Below are 19,665 nucleotides of genomic sequence, written 5' to 3'. Positions count from 1 at the left end.
TGGACCTTATCCCTACTCTCCAGCATATCTACCTCTCCCCCAATCTTAGTGTCATCCACAAACTTGCTGAGCGTGCAATTCATCCCACCATCCATATCATTAATTCTCTACATGTAGGCCAATAAGCACCCCCCTGTAAAAAAAACAAACTAACAAACAACAACAACAAAATCCTGCTGAAGTAAAAATTATTGCTCTGAATGCAGCATCTATGATTACCTGTCTTGTGGGGTGGTGGCATGCGTGGGCATTTGGTGAAAGCAGTTCAAGGTCCTCAGAGACTGAGGGCATGTCTGCACTACAAACGTAAGTCAAACTATTCACATCCACACTGCTCTCCTTCTGTCAGTCATGCGCATCCTTACCAGGAATGCTTCCATCAACTTAAGAGAGGCAGTGGGGTGGGGGCTGGGGGGGAGAAGGACTGAGAGACTGGGCTCCCCACTCCTCCCTGGCAGAATTTTTTTTAAGTACATCAGAAGCAGGAAGACTTCCAAACAATCGGTGAGGCCACAAGGTAACCGAGGTGCCAAAGGAGCACTTTCAGAAGACAAGGCCATTGCAGAGAAGCAAAATATATTCTTTGCATGGGTTTTCATTGCTGTAGCCCATAAGGTCAGTTTGCTAGCTTGCCATATTGCATAATATGTTTTCTTTTGGTTTGATTCATATTATTTTGTTATCATATCCTATTATTAATTAATCATAGTATTTTCTGGGGTTTTGTTTATGTGGAATTCCAGTTTATGCTAGTCATAAGGGTTATTCATGGTTATTCATAATAGTTGGCTGTAATGCAAGTAACCTTCAGGCCTGTATCCTGTACGATTAGCTAGAGTAAGTTAGTATAAGTGTTTGTAAACTTTGGCATAGATAAATGGCATACCAGTTGCCCCCCTTAGCTTTGGGGAACTGAACAAAAAACTTGAATCTGCTAACCTTAAGTCTGGAGCAGACCAGTAACTGCAAGGCACACTGCAGAACATGGAAGTCATGAGTTAGGCCAGGGGTAACGGTTTCGGGAATGAGATAATCGATACTAATACGTATGAGTATATGGCATAACATGTTAACCTGTAGAGTAAGTGTACCTGAAGATTTATGGTGTTGAGGAAATAAGATTTAGGCATGGTAGGTTGGGCCTAGATTCTGACAGTGGGCAGTACCGGTACCCTATAAGATGGCAAACAGCCATACAAAGGGGTCACATTTTCCTATCTTCTATCAAGCTATTACCTCAGTTTCACTATATATCCTAGCCACTCAACACTTGAACCTAATCCCTACCAATTTGGGAAGCCTGGACCATTAGTTCCTCGGACATGCCAGAGACAAGACTGATCCTCTGTCTCCTACTACCAGGTCTTCAGGGAAGGGTGTGAATATGCTAGCTTTAGTAGTCTTTTAGAATAGAAATGTTACCACCAGGGGTCATAGAATTGTATTACTTCTTTGTGACTCTGTGTTTTGTAGCATTTATGCTTCTTTCTTTTATTTTAATAAAGATCTTAACAAGTTGGTATTGTCCTCAGTATAAGTGTCCTTGCCACACACCCGGAAGGTCCTCCCTCAATATTGAACTCTCTGTGTTCTCTATCCCTGTAGCCTGAACTGGGACAAGAACCTAAAGTATCTTCTGATCAGATCAGTGCTGAGCGGTAAACACATTAGCCCATAAAATTCAGGTCAACACTGCAAAGGTGTGGGAGATTCCCACACATCAGCCATTCTTTTTACGTGACAAATCTGAGGACCTGTCCCAGATTGAGGGGTCAATAGAGGTGGTTTGGGGGAAAACATACAAAAATACAAAAAATATTCAAAACAATGGGATCTAAATTAGCTGTTACCACTCAAGAAAGAGATCTTGGAGTCCTTGTGGCTAGTTCTCTGAAAATTTCTGCTCAAAGTGTAGTGCAAGTCACAAAATTTAACAGAATATTAGGCACCATTAGGAAAGGGATAGATAATTTGACTATATAAATCAATGGTATGCCCACACCTTGAATACTGCATGCAGTTCTGGTCACCGTCATCTCAAAAAAAAAAAAAAAAAAAGACAAGAAAAAGAAAAGAATTGGAACGAATACAGAGAAGGGGAAACCAAAATAATTAGGGGTATGGAACAGCTTCCATAAGACTGGGACTGTTCATTTTAGAAAAGAGACAACTGAGGGGAGATATGATACAGGTCTATAAAACTATGACTTGTATGGAGAAAATTACTAAGGAAGGGTTATTTACCCCTTAATCTAACAAACAAACCAGGCGTTACCCAGTGAAATTAATAGGCAGCAGGTTTAAAACTAACATAAGGAAATACTTCTTTCACACACTGCACAGTCAATCTTTGGAAGTCATTGCCAGGGGAGATTGCTAAGGCCAAAAGCATAATTGGTTCAAATAATAAGAATTAGACAAGTTCATGGAGGACAGGTCCGTCATTGGCTATAAACCAAGTTGGTCAGGGACTCAACCCCATGCTCTTGGTGTCCTTAAATCTCTGACCGCCAGAAGCTGGGATCAGACAACAGGATGGCTCCTACCCAAGCTGCTGCTCCTCAGTGCTTCTTCAGTGGAGACTTTCCCCCACTCTGGATCCTCAGTCCCAGTCCATCTCCAGGCCACCTGCCTGGGGGTTGGCCTTTCCTAAGACCTGCCTGGCTCCCTGCTTTCAGTGCTGGTGCCCAGGGCCACAACTCCCAAAGGTAGGAAATGCTGGAGGGAAGAAGGTGGTGGAACCTCAATCTGCCTCCTCATCTGGCTGCCTCGTGGTGCAGTCTGTGAGTACATGGGCACTTGCTCAGCTCCCCTCTTTGCCCCCACCCCCTACGTTCAAGTCGGGATGCCCAATCTGTGAGTCATGTTGCACACTATGTCATGTCACAGTAAATCCTAGCAGGTCTGACAAATTCACCACACCCAACGCACTGTTGTCAAATGTTTATCCAAACATTGTCTTCTAAGGTGCTTTATAAAAACTGGTGACATGCTGGTCATTGCTTGCTGAATGTACATGTTCTGTATGAAGAGTTTTGTGTGTGCTGGAAATACGTTGTTGTGGAGGTAGTTGATAAACAAGCCTGCCCCAGACAAAGGAAGGTGGATTTACCTGCCTGCCTGGATCAAGCTAACAGGTGGATGAGAAAATAACATCACCTGATTACAAGCAAAGGCTAATAAAAGTACATTCACATCTAAAGGTAAACAAAGTGATCAAGCCAATCAGAAAAGCAAAGTGACCAGAGGACAAAGAAGGGTCTTGGCGCCCGTAGCCTAAAGACGCAGCAGCAGGGCAGAGGAACTTTACCTTGGTTAGTTTTCAAAGAATAGATTTCAAATGTTTTCTGTACTTTAAAATAGAAAAAAGGTGACAGCTTCATTGTTCAACACTTAAGGGACAAAGAGGCCCATGCTCTTGTGAAAGGTGGATCCCCCAGCCACATGGGTTGAGGACTCTAAGTACAGCTTTTTGGAGAGAAATTGCCTGAAGCCTTGTTTGTGACTTGTTCAGTTCCAGCCACTATAAAGCATGCTTTATTTTGTTTTATTTGTAGCAATTTTCTTCTCTATTGTCCATGTTTAGCACAATTTAAATCTCTGTTCTTTCTTAATAAACTTATTTTTGGTGATGCTATCAAATCCTGCCAGTGCGTTACACTAAAGTGAGGTGGGTATCCTCATATGAGCCAGCAGGCTAGTGTGTGTTCTGTCTGTCTGGAGACGGGGGACTTGGTATTTCTGTGAGCATGTAGTGATAGGGCTGGACTCTGCAGAAGAATGCTCTGCCAGGGAAAATTGAGATTCGCTCTGAGACCTTTTCCACTGGACTATCCACTGGGACTATCACTTGGGAAACAAAGGCAGAACACTTGGGACTTAACCCCGGCTGCCATGGGAATCTTCCCCCTGCCTGCGTTCCCAATGAAAAAGGGGGAAGGAAAGGGCCACTCGCACAATTCTCCCCCCCCCCAGTGGGGGAAGTTTGGGACATGAAGTTTTAATGGTTCTATCGCCCACTGAGTGGGCACTTGGCCTTAGAAAATTACTGAAGTATAAATGGAAAAGTTGATTAAAATTGATCATTTCAATTGTGGCGTTGGACTTGGTGATTTAATTGCCTTGATTTTATTCAGTCCATCCTGTTTCTCTCCCCCTGCACACCAACTCCCCACTCCTGTTAGGATTCTCGACTTGCTCTTGATTGCAGGAGGTATGTGTGGGGAGGGAGGGTTTTTTCCTCCTGTCAACCCCAGCTGGGTGCTTGTCACAGGTGCGTGGTGCCCGGTGGGTGGGGTCCGTCACAGATCAGGTCTCTGAAGCCCTGGGGGGTGGAGGGGCCGATGGCGTTTAAGGGGGTTTTATCATCTTGGCACCGCCTCTGGCAGGGAGTTGGGCTGCTGAGCAGGGAACGAGAAACCACAAATCGTGGCCATGCTCTGAGTGTCCATAAATATCTGACTGCCAGAAGCTGGGTGTGAATGGGATGGATCACTCGACACTGACCCTGTTCTGTTCATTCCCTCGGAAGCACCTACCGCTGGCCAGTATCGGAGGACAGGACACTGGGCTAGATGGGCCATTGGTCTGACCCATGTGGCCAGTCTTAGGTACTTACAGCTGAATGGCATTTTTAAAAGAGCCCTTTGCGGTTGATGGGAAGCTGGAAAATGTGCCCAGAGGAGGCTTAGAAAACAAGTCAGTTGATGACCTGTTTGATCCGGGTCAGATATTTTCACATATTCCAGCAAGGATGCCCTGGTGTCGGAAGCAGTCTGTCTTTGTGATTGCATCATGAGCCCATCTGTTAGCCGGCCTGTTTGGGGTGTGTCCACACCGGAGCTGGCACCATGCCATTGCAGAGAAACTAAATGAATTCTTTGCAGCAGTCTTCACGGCTGAGCGTGTGAGGGAGATTCCTAAAGCTGAGCCGTCCTTTTTAGGTGACAAATCTGAGGAACTGTCCCAGATGGAGGTGTCATTAGAGGAGGTTTTGGAACAAATTGAGGAACTAAACAGTAACAAGTCACCAGGACCAGGAACTCAAATGTGAAATTGCAGGACTACTCACTGTAGTCTGTAACCTATCATTTAAATCCGCTTCTGTACCCGATGACTGGAGGATAGCTAATGTGACGCCAATTTACCGGAACTGGGTAAACAGGCATCTCAGTGGGGTGTTAACCCTGAAATCTGCCACCCTGTGGGCGCCCACCCCAGCAGAAGGCTCTGGGTGCATCATTGCCATCTCCTCAGAGCTCATCTGGGGTGATGCTGGTGGGGGAGCCACCCACAGCCATCTGCTCAGGTGGCTGTGGGCTGGGTTCTCCCTTCTCTGGGACAGATCTCACCCCGAGCCAGAGGCTGGTGGCCTGAGGGCAGGGAGATCCCGGCCTGCCCAAAGAGTAGTGCTGGACCTCCTCCCAGCCCAGCACATGACAGCTGTGAGTAGCCAGGATGGGACCATGGGGGAGGATTTGCCTGTGGGCCTGGATCCCACCCTGTTCCCAGGTGGGAAGCGCTGGCCTCCAGCTTTCACGGGAAGCTCTGTGTGAGTGGCTGGGGTCACCCCATGGCTGCTGGGTTTGTGCTGCTGGCATTTCACTCCAGCCGCCCCCTGCAATACAGCCTGTCCTGACAGGCCTCTGGCCTGAGAGCTGATGTAAACTGTCCAGGGAGCCCTGGACCCAGCTCTTCTGTGCGGCGTTACGGCTGCTCCTCACCACGCTGAGAGTCACCTGGAACCTGCGCCCGGGGCAGTTTGGGTGGGTTGGGCCTGCAGGGGCCCATCCAGACCCAGCTGGGCCGGGGTGGGGGGGAGCGGGGGAGAAGTAGGAACTGGGTTAATACCCACCTGGCCTAAATTCTCCATGGAGGTCAGTTGATCTTAGAACCTTTCCTAGCCTTGCTGCCCCACTGCCCCCTTTCTAGCTGGGGCCTGTGGCAGGTGCAGGAAGGAGAATCATGAGGGGCTGTGAGTGCAGCAGCTCCCTGCACTGTGCGAGAGCATCTCTCCCTGCCTGTGACTGATGGGAAATGTCCGACTCCTACCTGACACCAGCTCCCTGGCTTCTGTCTCGCAGGTTTGTGATAAGAGGAGGAGGAGACTGCGCGTATCTGAACGATCTGAGTGCGGTCAGCAGCTTGCGATGCACCAGTGAGGGACACTGGATCTGCACCAAACCCGATGCATTTACACAGGCACAGGAGGCTGCCGTGCTAGGGGTCTCATAAGGAGAGTACTGTGGAATTAGTCCCGGAAAAGCCAGACTGATCTCTTTAGAAGATCACATCTGAGCAATTCCAGAATATCGGGGAATGCTCTGTGCATCACTGGGCAGAGCACTGTGGATGCAGGTGAAAACCAGAAATGCTATTTGCACATCTTGTCCCCCCACCCGTGCCATCTCTTTTTCCGCCAGCGGAATGGCTCAAATCCAGCCTTTCCAACCTACCTCAGCTGGACAGAGCTAACTGAGCCAAGGCACCAGCCTCCACTTTCACTGCCCTGACATTCCCCCACAGATCAGGCTGGCTCACCTGTGTGTTAAAATAGGTATTAGCATTATAAGACTGCGTTCAGCCTTTATTGAATGCTTGTGAGCTGCTGCAGCATTAATCTCATTTCTTCTGACCTCTATATCCCACATTGTAAGGTAATATTGGAGCGTTTGTTTTGGGAGCCTCTGTGACTGTGTAAATCACCAGACAGGAGAGTGAATTGAGGCATTTAGGAGTGTGAAGTGCTGATCTCCAGCAGCTCAGAGCACAAGGGAGGAGGTGGGATACAAGAAGGAACTGAATCTAGCTCGTTAATGCTGGGGGGCAAGGTTTTCTAGGCATAAGCAAGAGTTCCCCAGCTGCTTAGCCTGGGTTAGCCCTAAAGGACAGAGTTTATAATGGACCAGTGATACACAGACTGCGGCTCACGAGCTGCAAGTGACTCTTTAATGTGTCTCCTGCCGCTCTTTGTAGCACATGATATTAAAACACTGATTTCATTGTTAACCAGTCCGGATGCTTTTACAATGTTATTAGCCACTAAGTTGTTTGCTGCGAGCATTTATATAAAAATCTAAATATTTCCCCTGCCCTTCTGTTTAAATAGGAGAAGTACTATAGTAAATGAAACAATGAATTCACGCTACTGTGGCTCTTTGGGTAAGGTTGCTCACTAATTTCGCTCCTGAACCACTGAGCTCGGAGCATCACTGCTATAGATGCTTCTGTTACCTTTTTGAAACTTTGTAGCTTAGTTGTGTAGATATGTTCACCCGCTTTAGCCTTGTAAATAAATCTAATTTCCTTTTTAATAAATTATCATATAATAAGACTGGCTACGTGCGCTGTCTTTGGTGTGACATCTAAGGTGCAGTTCACCTGGGGTGCCTGGACCTGTGGGACTGGGAGTAACCTGAATACTGTTGTGATTCTGAGTGTGAGAGACCATCTGTCTCTCAAAGGCAGGCTCACCTGGGTTGCGAGACAGATCGGAGAACCCAAGGGGACTGCATGGCTAGGCTGTTAGGATGCCGGGGGAGGTTACCCTGCATGTTTGGTTGGTGAAATCTAGGTCTAGAATTCTCAGCCAGTTTGGATTTGTGCCCTGGTTCCCAGCAGTCTGCCCTGAGGTTGGCGCGCACTCTCTCAGGACACTGCGGACAGCGCTATTGCACGGCCTTGGCTCCAGTTCCCTCCTTGCAGGAGAGGGGAGCTGAGCCTGCCCAGAGATGGAGTTTGGGGGAAAGATGCATGTGACCCAGGGACCCCTTGGTGCCAAGTGGCAGGCAGCACAGAAGGTTTTACAGGAATCCACTGGGTCTGATCTTTACATCAGTCATTTTAAACCTTTCCAGATGACTGTACCTCTTTCAGGAGTCTGATTTGTCACCTTACTTAAAAAGTGAAATTCCAGTTAAAAACTACTCTCTTACAAAATCAGACATAAAAAATACAGAAGCATTACAGACATTATTACTGAGAAAAGAAAAGGAGGACTTTTGGCACCTTAGAGACTAACCAATTTATTTGAGCATAAGCTTTCGTAGGCTACAGCTCACTTCATCGGATGCATAAAAGTGGAAAATGCACTGAGGATGTTTTTATACACATAGATCATGAAAAAATGGGTGTTTATCACTTCAAAAGGTTTTCTCTCCCCCAACCCCACTCTCCTGCTGGTAATAGCTTATCTAAAGTGATCACTCTCCTTACTACAGGACAGGCCTAACAAAGAAAATAACAGAACGCCACTAGCCGTCACCTTCAGCCCCCAACTAAAACCCCTCCAACGCATTATTAAGGATCTACAGCCTATCCTAAAGGATGAGCCAACACTCTCACAAATCTTGGGAGACAGGCCAGTCCTTGCCTACAGACAGCCCCGCAACCTGAAGCAAATACTCACCAACAATCACATACCACACAACAGAACCACTAACCCAGGAACCTATCCTTGCAACAAAGCCCGTTGCCAATTGTGCCCACATATCTATTCAGGGGACACCATCACAGGGCCTAATAACATCAGCCACACTATCAGAGGCTCGTTCACCTGCACATCCTCCAATGTGATATATGCCATCATGTGCCAGCAATGCCCCTCTGCCATGTACATTGGTCAAACTGGACAGTCTCTACGTAAAAGAATAAATGGACACAAATCAGATGTCAAGAATTATAACATTCATAAACCAGTCGGAGAACACTTCAATCTCTCTGGTCACGCAATCACAGACATGAAGGTCGCTATCTTAAAACAAAAAAACTTCAAATCCAGACTCCAGCGAGAAACTGCTGAATTGGAATTCATTTGCAAATTGGATACTATTAATTTAGGCTTAAATAGAGACTGGGAGTGGCTAAGTCATTATGCAAGGTAGCCTGTTTCCTCTTGTTTTTTCCTACCCCCCCCCCCAGATGTTCTGGTTTAACTTGGATTTAAACTTGAAGAGTGGTCAGTTTGGATGGGCTATTACCAGCAGCAGAGTGAATTTGTGTGGGGGGGTGGAGGGTGAGAAAACCTGGATTTGTGCTGGAAATGGCCCACCTGATGATCACTGTAGATAAGCTATTACCAGCAGGACAGTGGGGTGGGAGGAGGTATTGTTTCATATTCTCTGTGTATATATAAAGTCTGCTGCAGTTTCCACGATATGCATCTGATGAAGTGAGCTGTAGCTCACGAAAGCTTATGCTCTAATAAATTGGTTAGTCTCTAAGGTGCCACAAGTACTCCTTTTCTCCTTACATTGTGTATGATAATCAAGGTGGGCCATTTCCAGCACAAATCCAGGATTTAACAAGAACGTCTGAGGAACAGAGGTGGGGGGTGGGAGCAGAGAAAACCTTTTGAAGTGATAAACACCCATTTTTTCATGATCTGTGTGTATAAAAACATCCTCACTGCATTTTCCACTTTTATGCATCCTATGAAGTGAGCTGTAGCCCACAAAAGCTTATGCTCAAATAATATTTGGTTAGTCTCTAAAGTGCCGCAAGTCCTCCTTTTCTTTTTGCGAATACAGGCTAACACAGCTGCTACTCTGAATCCTGTCTTTATTACTGAAAAATGGCTGACGTTCTCATTGTTACCATATAATAAAATAAATCAATGGAAATATAAATATTGTACTTCCATTTCAGTGTATAGGGATAGAGCAGTGTAAACAAGTCACTATCTGAAATTTTAGTTTCTACTGACTTCGCTCGTGCTTTTTGTGTAGCCTGTTTTAAAACTAGGTAAATATCTGGATGAGTTGATGTCTCCGTGGGAAGACCTCTGCATACGGCCAGGAGTACATGTTCCCCTGGTTGAGAACCAGTGGTCTATGGAATAGTTCACCAAAGGGGGCATGTGAGGTCTGTGTCAAGGGCCAGTAGCCCAATGGTCACCATAATCGGAGCAAGACCTCTGTACGGATACTATGTAAGGAGCTGTGTCTCCAGACGGACAATGGTGCCCTTAAGGTCTTGGAGTTAAGGCAGGTCACGGGAGGTGATGTACCCCAGATGCTCCTTTCAGACAGGAGGCAACTGAGGTTCCCTCCCTGTCTGGCCATCTGTGTATTCTGTGCCTGCCGTAGGATGTCTCTTTGCGCACTGAGCCAGGTGCAAAATTAGATTGCAAAATCCACAAAAAAGGGAAATCTACAGGAAGAAACTAAGAGCAGGGGGCTGTGTGTGTGTCCATGTGTCGTGTTTAAGCATAAAGACAAAGGATCGGTCTGATCTCTCTCGGTGTGCAGAGACATACTGGATCCTTGCCCTTGGAGACAAACTGACCGTACGCATGTCTCATGAAAGAAGGGTCCGAGCCTGCCTGGCTGTGAAGTGCTGCAAGGATTTCGGGTGAGCTGTACTTGGTTAGACAGGAGAATATCTTGTTAGTTCAGTCTCGGCTCTAGAACGTATGTTGTGACTTTGATATATGTAACCATCTGTTTCCAACACTTCCACTTGACTCTTGGCTTTGTTGAACTGAGGGGTGATTTCGCTGTGAGCCTAGGACAGTACTGTGTGTTAAGTGGAGCAGTGATCTGAGCTGGAGCTGGTAAGCTGGGGCCGAGGATGTTACTGTTCCTTTGGAAACAGTGAATCTGTGAATCCTGCCAGTGCCCAGGGGACCAGGGACTGGACGCTCCAGACAGATACTCAGAGGGCTTGAGGGCAGAGTGGGCCTATTGCTACCCTGCAGTGACGGCAGGCCCAGCAGCGAGTGCGTGTGGCCAGTGGAGTTGGGGAGCTGACCCCTGGCAGGCACAGACAAGGCTCCCTCAGGCAAAGGGCATGTGGTGGCGAGGTGCCTCCCAGCCCTGGGTACCCTGGGAAGCAATGCAGGGTATTAACTTACTGCAGGTTTGGGGCAGTTAGAAATGACACCCCAAGGCCCCAGCCCAGTGAGAAGGACCGAGGAGAGGAACTGTGACTGCGTGGGGCACCTGAGTCCCAGCCCCGCCCAGAGTTCTGCTCTGCCTAAAGCCCGAGTCCCGCCCCGTGAGTAGGGCTTTACCAAATTCATGACCATGAAAAATGCATCACAGCCTGTGAAATCTAGTCTCCCCTGTGAAATCTGGCCGGGGGAGGAGGGGATATGTCCCAGTACTGCCCCTCTTATGTTTACCCCGCCTTCAGAGCTGGGCGGCCAGAGAGCAGCAGCTGCTGGTCTGGTGCCCAGGTCTGAAGGCAGCGCTGCTGCCAGCAACAGTGCAGAAGTAAGAGTGGCATGGGGGGGAGGAGGGAAGGGCCAACCTTATGGGTGGGTGATGCAGGCAACTGCCCCGAGCGCGGTGGTCAGGAGGGAACCCCGCCACCCGCCAGTTCCAGGCCCTTTTAACCTCTGAGTGCTGGACTCTGGAATGGGGGAGGGGCAGGGCTGGGAGCGTCCCGGGCAGGGGCTCCTACTGTGTGCCAGGCTCTAGCTGCAAGTTCGGGCTGGGCTGGGGAGGAACCGGACCTCGTCCCCTGCATGGGCTGCTCCCAGGGCCAGATCAGAGCCACCGCCAGGAACCTCCCCCAGCAGCAGAAAGCTCCGTGGCTGCCGGCCGGGAGCCCAGCTCTGAAGGTAGCACCACTGCCAGGAGCAGTGCCGAAGTCAGGGTCGCAATACCGTGACACCCCTCCCCCAATAGCCCTGAGACCCCCCCATGACCCTCTTTGGGGATGGGATCCACACAGTTACAACAGGGTGACATTTCAGATTGAAATAGCTAAAACTGTGAAATTTAAAAGACTTTTAAAAATATCATGACCATGAAATTTACCAAACTGGATGGGTGAATTTGGTAGGGCCGTACCCAGGAGACTAAACAGGGGGTACTTCACATTACAGATACACAAATGTGGATCCTCAGTTGCACTTTTTATATCAGGGCCGCTTCTTTCTGGCAGATCCATTTGAGCTCCGCGGCACACGTCTCAGACAGAAGCTGGCTGCCTTTTATCCACCCGCAGCTGTTCCCATCAGCAGAGCCTGAGAAGCTGCAGAGTGAGAGAGAGTCCGTGTCATTGTGGGTCCGTGTAACAAGGAAAGGCCCAGGGGTGAGTTTTTCCTCCCCCTCCCGCTAATGGGAAGCTGGGCTCTGGTGTTGTCCTTCATCTCTAACTTCCCTGCGGAGCGTCAGTCGAGAAGACGTCCCAGGCTGTGAGGGGAGTTAGGGAAGTGGCTCTCAACCTTTCCAGACCACTGCACCCCTTTCAGAAGTCTGATTTGTCTTGCGTACCCCAAGTTTCTCCTGACTTAAAAATGACTTGCTTAGTGTATGTCTATACTACGGAACAAGGTCGAATTTATAGAAGTCGTTTTTTTAGAAATCGGTTTTATATATTCGAGTGTGTGTGTCCCCACAGAAAATGCACCTCCCCAACACCCAGCACCTCCCCAGCACCCCCCCAAATTACACCTCACTTAAAACCATTCGCTTACAAAACATTTAACATGAGCAAGTTATACAATGGGAGCTTTTCCCAAACATCTCAAAGAGTAAACGTCAAGCAGCACTCACCGCACTGGATCTAATGGGGAACCGTCCACCCAGGTCCATTTCCCCCCTGGGGGTGTCACTTGAAGGCCAATCCAGATGTAGTTTGCATCTTGTACAACATCTTGTATGAAATCCTGTGATGTGCAAAGCAGAGGGGGTGGGGATGAGTATCCTGTAACATGCTAGAATTCCCTTAGTGATCCCTGTCACGGAGTGTGGGGGAGTCCAGGCCCTGCACCCCTCTTCTTGGGATTCACTGAGACTCTCAGCCAGCCAGTAAAACAGAAGGTTTATTGGACAACAGGAACACAGTCCAAAACAGAGCTTGTGGGTACAACCAGGACCCCTCAGTCAAGTTCTTCTGGGGGAGCAGGGAGCTTAGACCCCAGCCCTGGGGTTCCCTGTGTTCCTCCACCCAGCCCCAAACTGAAAACTAAACCCTCCTAGCAGCTCTCTCCTGCAGCCTCCCTTCCCATTCCTGGGCAGAGGTGTTACCTCCCCCTCACACTCCTGGCTCAGGTTACAGGCTCTCAGATCTCCCATCCCCAGGGCACATTCCCAGGTCAACACTTCACCCCTCCCTGGTGCCTCACATCCTCACAATCCCATGAAGTGCCTGCTCTCTCCTTCAGTAGCTCCGCCCATAATGCCAGCAGGAGACCCCACCAGCCCCTGCGTTAGTTCACCCTCTCCCCTGGGTGGGCAGGGTCCCAGTGCAGGTAAACGTGGCTCTCTCTATGCAGACATGGTAACATCAGCACCAGTCCTTGGTGGCACAGGGTGAGCTGGCCCTTTAAGGGAGTCCTGGATTGAGCCTCACCTGTGACTAGGTGGCCCTGGATTTAGAGGCAAAGGTGATGGAAGCAGGTGACCAGGAGCCAGGCCTGGTGGGGCTACAAGGGCAGCCAGTCTGGGCAGGGAGAGATTTGATGGGGTAGGAGGTTTGTGTGAGTAGCTCTATGCAGAAGGGCTCTGCTGAGCTCTCAGGCAGAGAGCCTGGGAGTGAAACGCCTACAGGAGCCAGCTGGGCGGTCTGGGGTGGGAAAGCTGTGGGGTTCTTGTTCTGAACTGTATGTTAATAAGCCAGACCCCTGGAAGGGGAGAAAACACCCCAGTGTGGAGTTTGATTTGCGGGGGGGTGGTAGAGTCATGCTACACTGGGATTGTAACTAGTGACACACGTCTTTCTCCAGCTGGAGTTGGATGAGCCTGTATTTTCTGTTACCATCTCCTCCCGGTTCTGGATCACGAGCATGCGAGAGCGCTTCCCCGAGCAGTCGTCACGGCTCCCAGTCCAGTCTTTACGCTCCTTAGACAGCCAGTAGCACTTGTCCCCATGCAGCAGCCAGTCCCTGGGGCAGAGTTTGCACCCGGATCCCTCTGGAGGGAGAGATGGGAACCGAGGTGTCATTAATTCTGAACCTTCAAACTACAGCTGGATGAAAACTCTTGTTCAAAGTTGTTTTTTAATGGAAAATGCCATTTTGAGCCAAATGAAAGGTTTTATTTTGATTGCCATTTTTCATTTTTTGATGGGGGAGTGGACTTTGAATGGAAATACTGGTTTTGAGGGTGGGAGGGAGGATTTCATTCAGTTTTGGAGGGGAAATAAACATTTACTTTTAACAGTTCCCTCCATTTGAAAAGTGGCGGAGGACTTTCACTTTTCTACTTCCTTCAAAGGACATCAAACTGTCATTTCTTTTCACCTTTTTCTTGACCTAGGCTTACACTGTATCAGCTCTAGTTCTAGACATTGCTGAAGTTTCCCCTACAGTTGTGTAAAAAGCAGGGCTGTCAATTAATCACCGTTAACTCACGTGATTAACTGAAAAAATTAACTGTGATTAAAAAAATTAATCGTGATTAATCACACTGTTAAACAATAGAATACCAATTGAAATTGATTAAATATTTTTGGATGTTTTTCTACATTTGCAAATATATTGATTGCTATTACAACACAGAACACAAAGGGCACAGTGCTCACTTTACATGATTATTTTTGATTACAAATATTTGCACTGTAAAAATGATAAAAGAAATAGTATTTTTCAATTCACCTCATACAAGTCCTGTAGTGCAATCTCTTTATCGTGAAAGTGTAACTTACAGATGTGGATTTTTTTCTTACATAACTGCACTCAAAAATGAAACAATGTAAAACTTTAGAGCCTACAAGTCCACTCAGTCCTACTTCTTGTTCAGCCAATCACTAAGACAAACAAGTTTTGTTTACATTGACGGGAGATACTGCTGCCCCCTTCTTATTTACAATGTCACCTGAAAGTGAGAACAGGCATTCGCATGGCACTTTTGTATTTGGCATTGTAAGGTATTTATGTGACAGATATGCTAAACATTCACCTGCCCCTTCATGCTTCGGCCACCATTCCAGAGGACATGCTTCCATGCTGATAATGCTCGTTAAAAAAAATAAATGCGTTAATTACATTTGTGACTGAACTCCTTGGGGGAGAATTGTAGGTCTCCTGTTCTGTTTTACCCACATTCTGCCCTATATTTCATGCTATAGCAGTCTCGGATGGTGATCCAACACATGTTCATTTTAAGAACACTTTCACAGCAGATTTGACAAAATGCAAAGGAGGTACCAGTGTGAGCTTTCTAAAGATAGATTCAGCACTCAACCCAAGGTTTAAGAATCTGAAGTACCTTCCAAAATGTGATCGGGACGGGGTGTGGAGCATGCTGTCAGATGTCTTCAAAGAGCAACACTCTGATACAGAAACTACAGAACCCAAACCACCAAAAAAGAAAATCAACCCTCTGCTGGTGGCACCTGACTCAGATGATGAAAATGAACATGCCTCGGTCCACTCTGCCATGGATCGTTATTGAGCAGAACCCGTCATCAGCATGGACACATGGCCTCAGGAATGGTGGTTTAAGCATGGAGGGACATATGAATCTTTAACACATCTGGCACATAAATATTTTGTGCAGTGCCATGCGAACGTCTGTTCCCACTTTCAGGTCATATTGTAAATAAGAAGTGGGCAACATTATCTCCTGCAAAATGTAACCAAACTTGTTTGTCTGAGTGATTGGCTGAAGTAGGACTGAGTGGACTTGTAGGCTTGAAAGTTTTACATTGTTTTATTTTTGAATGCAGTTATTTTTTGTACATAATGCTTCATTTGTAAGTTCAAATTTCATGATAAAGAGATTGCACTCCAGTACTTGTATTAGGTGAATTGAAATATTCTCTTTCTTTTGTTTTTTACAGTGCAAATATTTATAGTCAAAAATATGAAGTGAGCACCGTACACTTTGTATTCTGTTGTAATTGAAATCAATATATTTGAAAATGTAGAAACCATCCACAAATATTTAAATAAATGATATTCTCTTATTGTTTAAGAGTGCAATTAAGCGCGATTATTTTTTTTAATCGCTTGCCAGCCCTAGTAAAAAGCCTTCAGGCTCAATGTACTAGTGAGGGCTTTTCTCAGGGTCAGCACTCAAACAGCCGGGCACACTGTAGGTCAGGAAAGCAAGGTGCTGGGAGGCCAGAAAGGAGAGAATTCACTCCAAGTCTTTACACGGAGTTGCTCTCTTACGAATGATCTGCTCTAACTCAGTCACAAGTTCTGAGCTCGATGTAGGAATCACTGGCTGGGAGAAACCTCTGGCTTGGTGCATTCCAATGTAATTCCTTGAGGTTTGACGGTGTGAGCTTATAAAAGCTGAACAGGGACAGACCCAGGCTGTTTCCCAATGGGAAACCTCAAGGGAAACTCAGTGTTGAAACAAATAAGACGGATGACACCCCCGATTAAGGCAGAACTGAACCCAGAGACTCAACCTGGCCGCTGGGGGCGCTGTACCTCTGCTGGTGTCAGGATTCAGCTGGGAGTTAAAAGCAAGGTCCCATTACGGTCGTTACAAATCCTATGGCTCTTCTTTAATGGGGGAGATCTGAGTCGGTTCAAATGAAAGTTCGGGGGACTACAATTTGCCTCCCTCAAATGCCCTGTGAAATTCCAATAGGTGAGTGGATTCTGCTTCAACCATTCCCCTAAGACATCGTCTGCCCGTGTTGTGTGCTGCTGAACAGTTGTGGAGTTTCACTCCAGAGGTGGCTGCATGTCAGTAGTGGGGGGAAAGGATTCCCATAAGTACGGCGTGGTTGGTAAAGCACTTTGGGATCCAACCTCTAGAGGAGTTGTATTCTTTATTACACTATTGTCATGATCGTCTGTGCTCCAGCAATGGGAATTCCTCTTCCCACTAGAGGTCACTGCTGCTCCTCTGCACAAGCGGCTGAGAATTACTTATTGTGCTTCTCCTGCACACTCCCTGGGGAAAGGATTGTCTTTCTGTGATGTGTTTTTTATGGCATCTGGCACAATGGGGCCTCCATCCCTGAGGCAGGACTGCAGTGGAAAGAAATAGGGTAGAGCTGAGAGGTTCCTGTCCTGGATCGGGTTAGAGGTTGGTCTAGGGATGCTGCGCACAGATAGTAAGACAATCTCTGCCACAAAGAGCTCCCAGCCTGAACATCTGATGTGAAATGGGTGGAGAGAAAGAGGAGGACGGCAACAAGGAAAGAGAGAGACCAGCTGGGTAATTCCTGTTCCTAGACTAACTTCCACTGGTGGAAGATACAAACTCGGAGCTCCACAGAGCTCGTCTTCAGGGCTGGGGGAGGACATCAGAGGAAACCCGAAGAAGAGCTCTGTGGCGCTCCAGAGTTTGTACCTTTCACCACCAGAAGTTGGTCCAAGAAAAGCTATCAGCTCCCCGCCTTGTCTCTCTCACATTCTGGGACCAGCCCGGCCACAACACCCCTGCCCCCGAGAAGGGAGAGGAACCCGGCCATCGGGGTACAGACAAAGGCAGCCACAGCCTGGGTCTTGCACCCACCACCTGGGAGAGATGAAGTGAAAGAAGACAGGGGTGCTGGGGGTGTACAGCGCATCACAACGGTACCCAGAGCATTCAAGCAGATTTAAAGGTGTCTCTCCCCCCGCCCCCCCCCCCAACTTAAACATCACCCTGGCGGTGGAACATTGTTCTCCCGCTGGAGTTACGAGCCGAGCGAGTCCCCCCGCCCCAGCCAAGCCAATGCAGGGTCAGACACCGTCTCCCCTTCACCCAGAGAGCTCCCCACCACACGGCCTGTTCGCGGCTCCTGCTCGCAGCCCCCGAGGGGCTGAGCTTCTCTCGCGAAAGCTCCTGCAAAGACCCCGGCTACCCTGTCCCCCAGGAGCCTGCCCCCCCAGCTGCCGTAAGACCCCCCCCAGCCACGAGCATGGGACCCCAGAGGTTGGAGGGACCGGGGCAGGAGGCCAAGCGATGCGCGCCGCGCTCTGGGCCAGGCTCCTCGGGAAGGGAGAAATGACATCTGCACATGGGGTTGATTTGTCCCCCGAAGGGAGGATTTGCCAGAGAACAGGAGCCCTTTCTGAAAGGCAGGACGTCTCGCTGACTTGGGAGCAATTCTGTGTGTTTTACTGGGTTTTATGGCACGTCTAAAAGCTACTGTTCATTTCCTGGACCCCGCCCCCCCCCAGGCTCTCCTTTACCCAACACCTCATTTTGTGGGAAAGGAAAATATTCAAGCTCAATTTGTGGCCGAAGAATGGACACACAATTCAACAGCGGCTGCTGTACAAATCGTACATCATTCACAGACATTGAGACGCCCTGCAGCCTGCCTGTGGGGGCTGTAACAATAATCACAGGGCTGCGATGACACTGGGATCTTCAGAATAACCCCCCGTCTCCACCCTAACCCCAGTCCCTCCATTGCAGAGCGGGGGGGTGGGAGTCAGGTTCCCAGGGCACTGCTCTGGAGGAAGATCACAGCTTACCTCCTCCAGGGACTCCATGGCTGCAGCAGCCTTTGCAAGGCAGGTCCCTGCTCCATCTCCCCCTCTCTGTGGATTAGCTGAAGGGGGGAACCCCAACTCCCCCCTTCACACACATCATGTCTTCCCCCATGGCTCGTGCAAGGGAAAACGCCCGAAAAAGCCAGCCACGAGGAGAATGAAACTACACAGCACGGGGGAGATCATACACCTTATTAGCATATTGCTTCTGATTGGACAAGGGGCAGGAGCGCCGCAGGGGGAGGAGGGTCCACTTGCTCTGGCCCAGGGCCCCAGGAAACCCTCGTCCGCCTCTGCTCGTCTCGCTATTGGCCTAGTTTTACCAGGGGCTGCCTAAAAGCACTGGTGACCTCAGTGCAAACCAACATTCCAGACAGTGACGTCTTCATCTTGCTCTATGGAGTGTACACCGACATGTACATTTCCAGCTGATTTCTTTTATAATTATATGGTAACAAGGAGAGAGTCAGCAATTTTTCCATAGTAGTGGCTGTGTGACACTTTTGTATTTTTATGTCCGGCTTTGTAAGCGAATGGTTTTTAAGTGAGGTGTAACTTGGGGTCTGTAAATCAGACTCCTGAAAGGGGTACAGTAGTATGGAAAAGTTGAGAGCCACTGCAATCCTGGGGAGAGCAGGGGCAGAGACTGGTGGGACGGGGGGAGAAGGGGCAAAGAAGGGCCTGTCTGCCCCGGGCATAGACTGGGGGAGGGTTGGAACTGTGACAGAGTGGGAATTTTTTGTACTATTTTGTATGAATACTATGTGCCTCAGTTTCCCCTATGTGCTGCATGGTTAAGTAGGTGGTGGGAAAAGGTTGTTTATCCTTTGTAGAGACCCAGAGATACAGACGTGGCCGACGCCTAGATTCCTGGGCCCTGGGGCCCCATGCCCATGGAGACCCCCAGAAGACAATGGCCACTCCAATTGCCCAGACATTTGGCACCCAGCAACTAATGACCATGGATGGCCCACCCTCTGCAGGAAGCCAGTGGGAAGGGACCAGCTGGAGAACAAAGGGCTGAGGAGGAAGGCCAGGGGACAAGGTTTGCCCAGGAACAAAAAGAAAGGGCTGAAGAGGAGCCACGTTGGGGGTTGTTCAGTGTGGGGCCGCTGGAATCGGGGACGCTCTCCTGAACTGGGACAACAAAGGGGTCAAAGGGCTCTCGGTTGACGCGGAGGGACCATGCCGGAACTCTCAGTTCTAACCAAGGACTCTCTATACTGTGTTCCAGACAGCTAATAAACCCTCCTGCTTTTACAACAGTGGCTGAGAGCTACATCAGTTTAAGGAAGTTGGGGGTACATTGCTCCCTTTGGGGGTAC

The 19,665-nt window shown here is 48.5% G+C and overlaps 1 non-coding gene across 1 annotated transcript; it reads right to left on the bottom strand.

Moving 5' to 3' along the window:
* Positions 1-11,764: 11,764 nt before the first annotated feature.
* Positions 11,765-18,463, bottom strand: LOC140904858 (uncharacterized). Its single transcript, XR_013635130.1, has 4 exons — positions 18,323-18,463; positions 13,708-13,862; positions 12,504-12,616; positions 11,765-11,979 (listed from the first exon to the last, which is right to left on the bottom strand). It is a non-coding gene; the product is annotated as an uncharacterized LOC140904858 (transcript).
* Positions 18,464-19,665: the final 1,202 nt, after the last annotated feature.

Source organism: Lepidochelys kempii, unplaced genomic scaffold (genome assembly GCF_965140285.1).
Source record: "Lepidochelys kempii isolate rLepKem1 unplaced genomic scaffold, rLepKem1.hap1 scaffold_242, whole genome shotgun sequence".
NCBI classification, from domain to species: Eukaryota; Metazoa; Chordata; order Testudines; family Cheloniidae; genus Lepidochelys; species Lepidochelys kempii.
The sequence above is the reverse complement of the archived record's forward strand: the minus strand, read 5'-3'. Positions and strand labels throughout refer to the sequence as shown.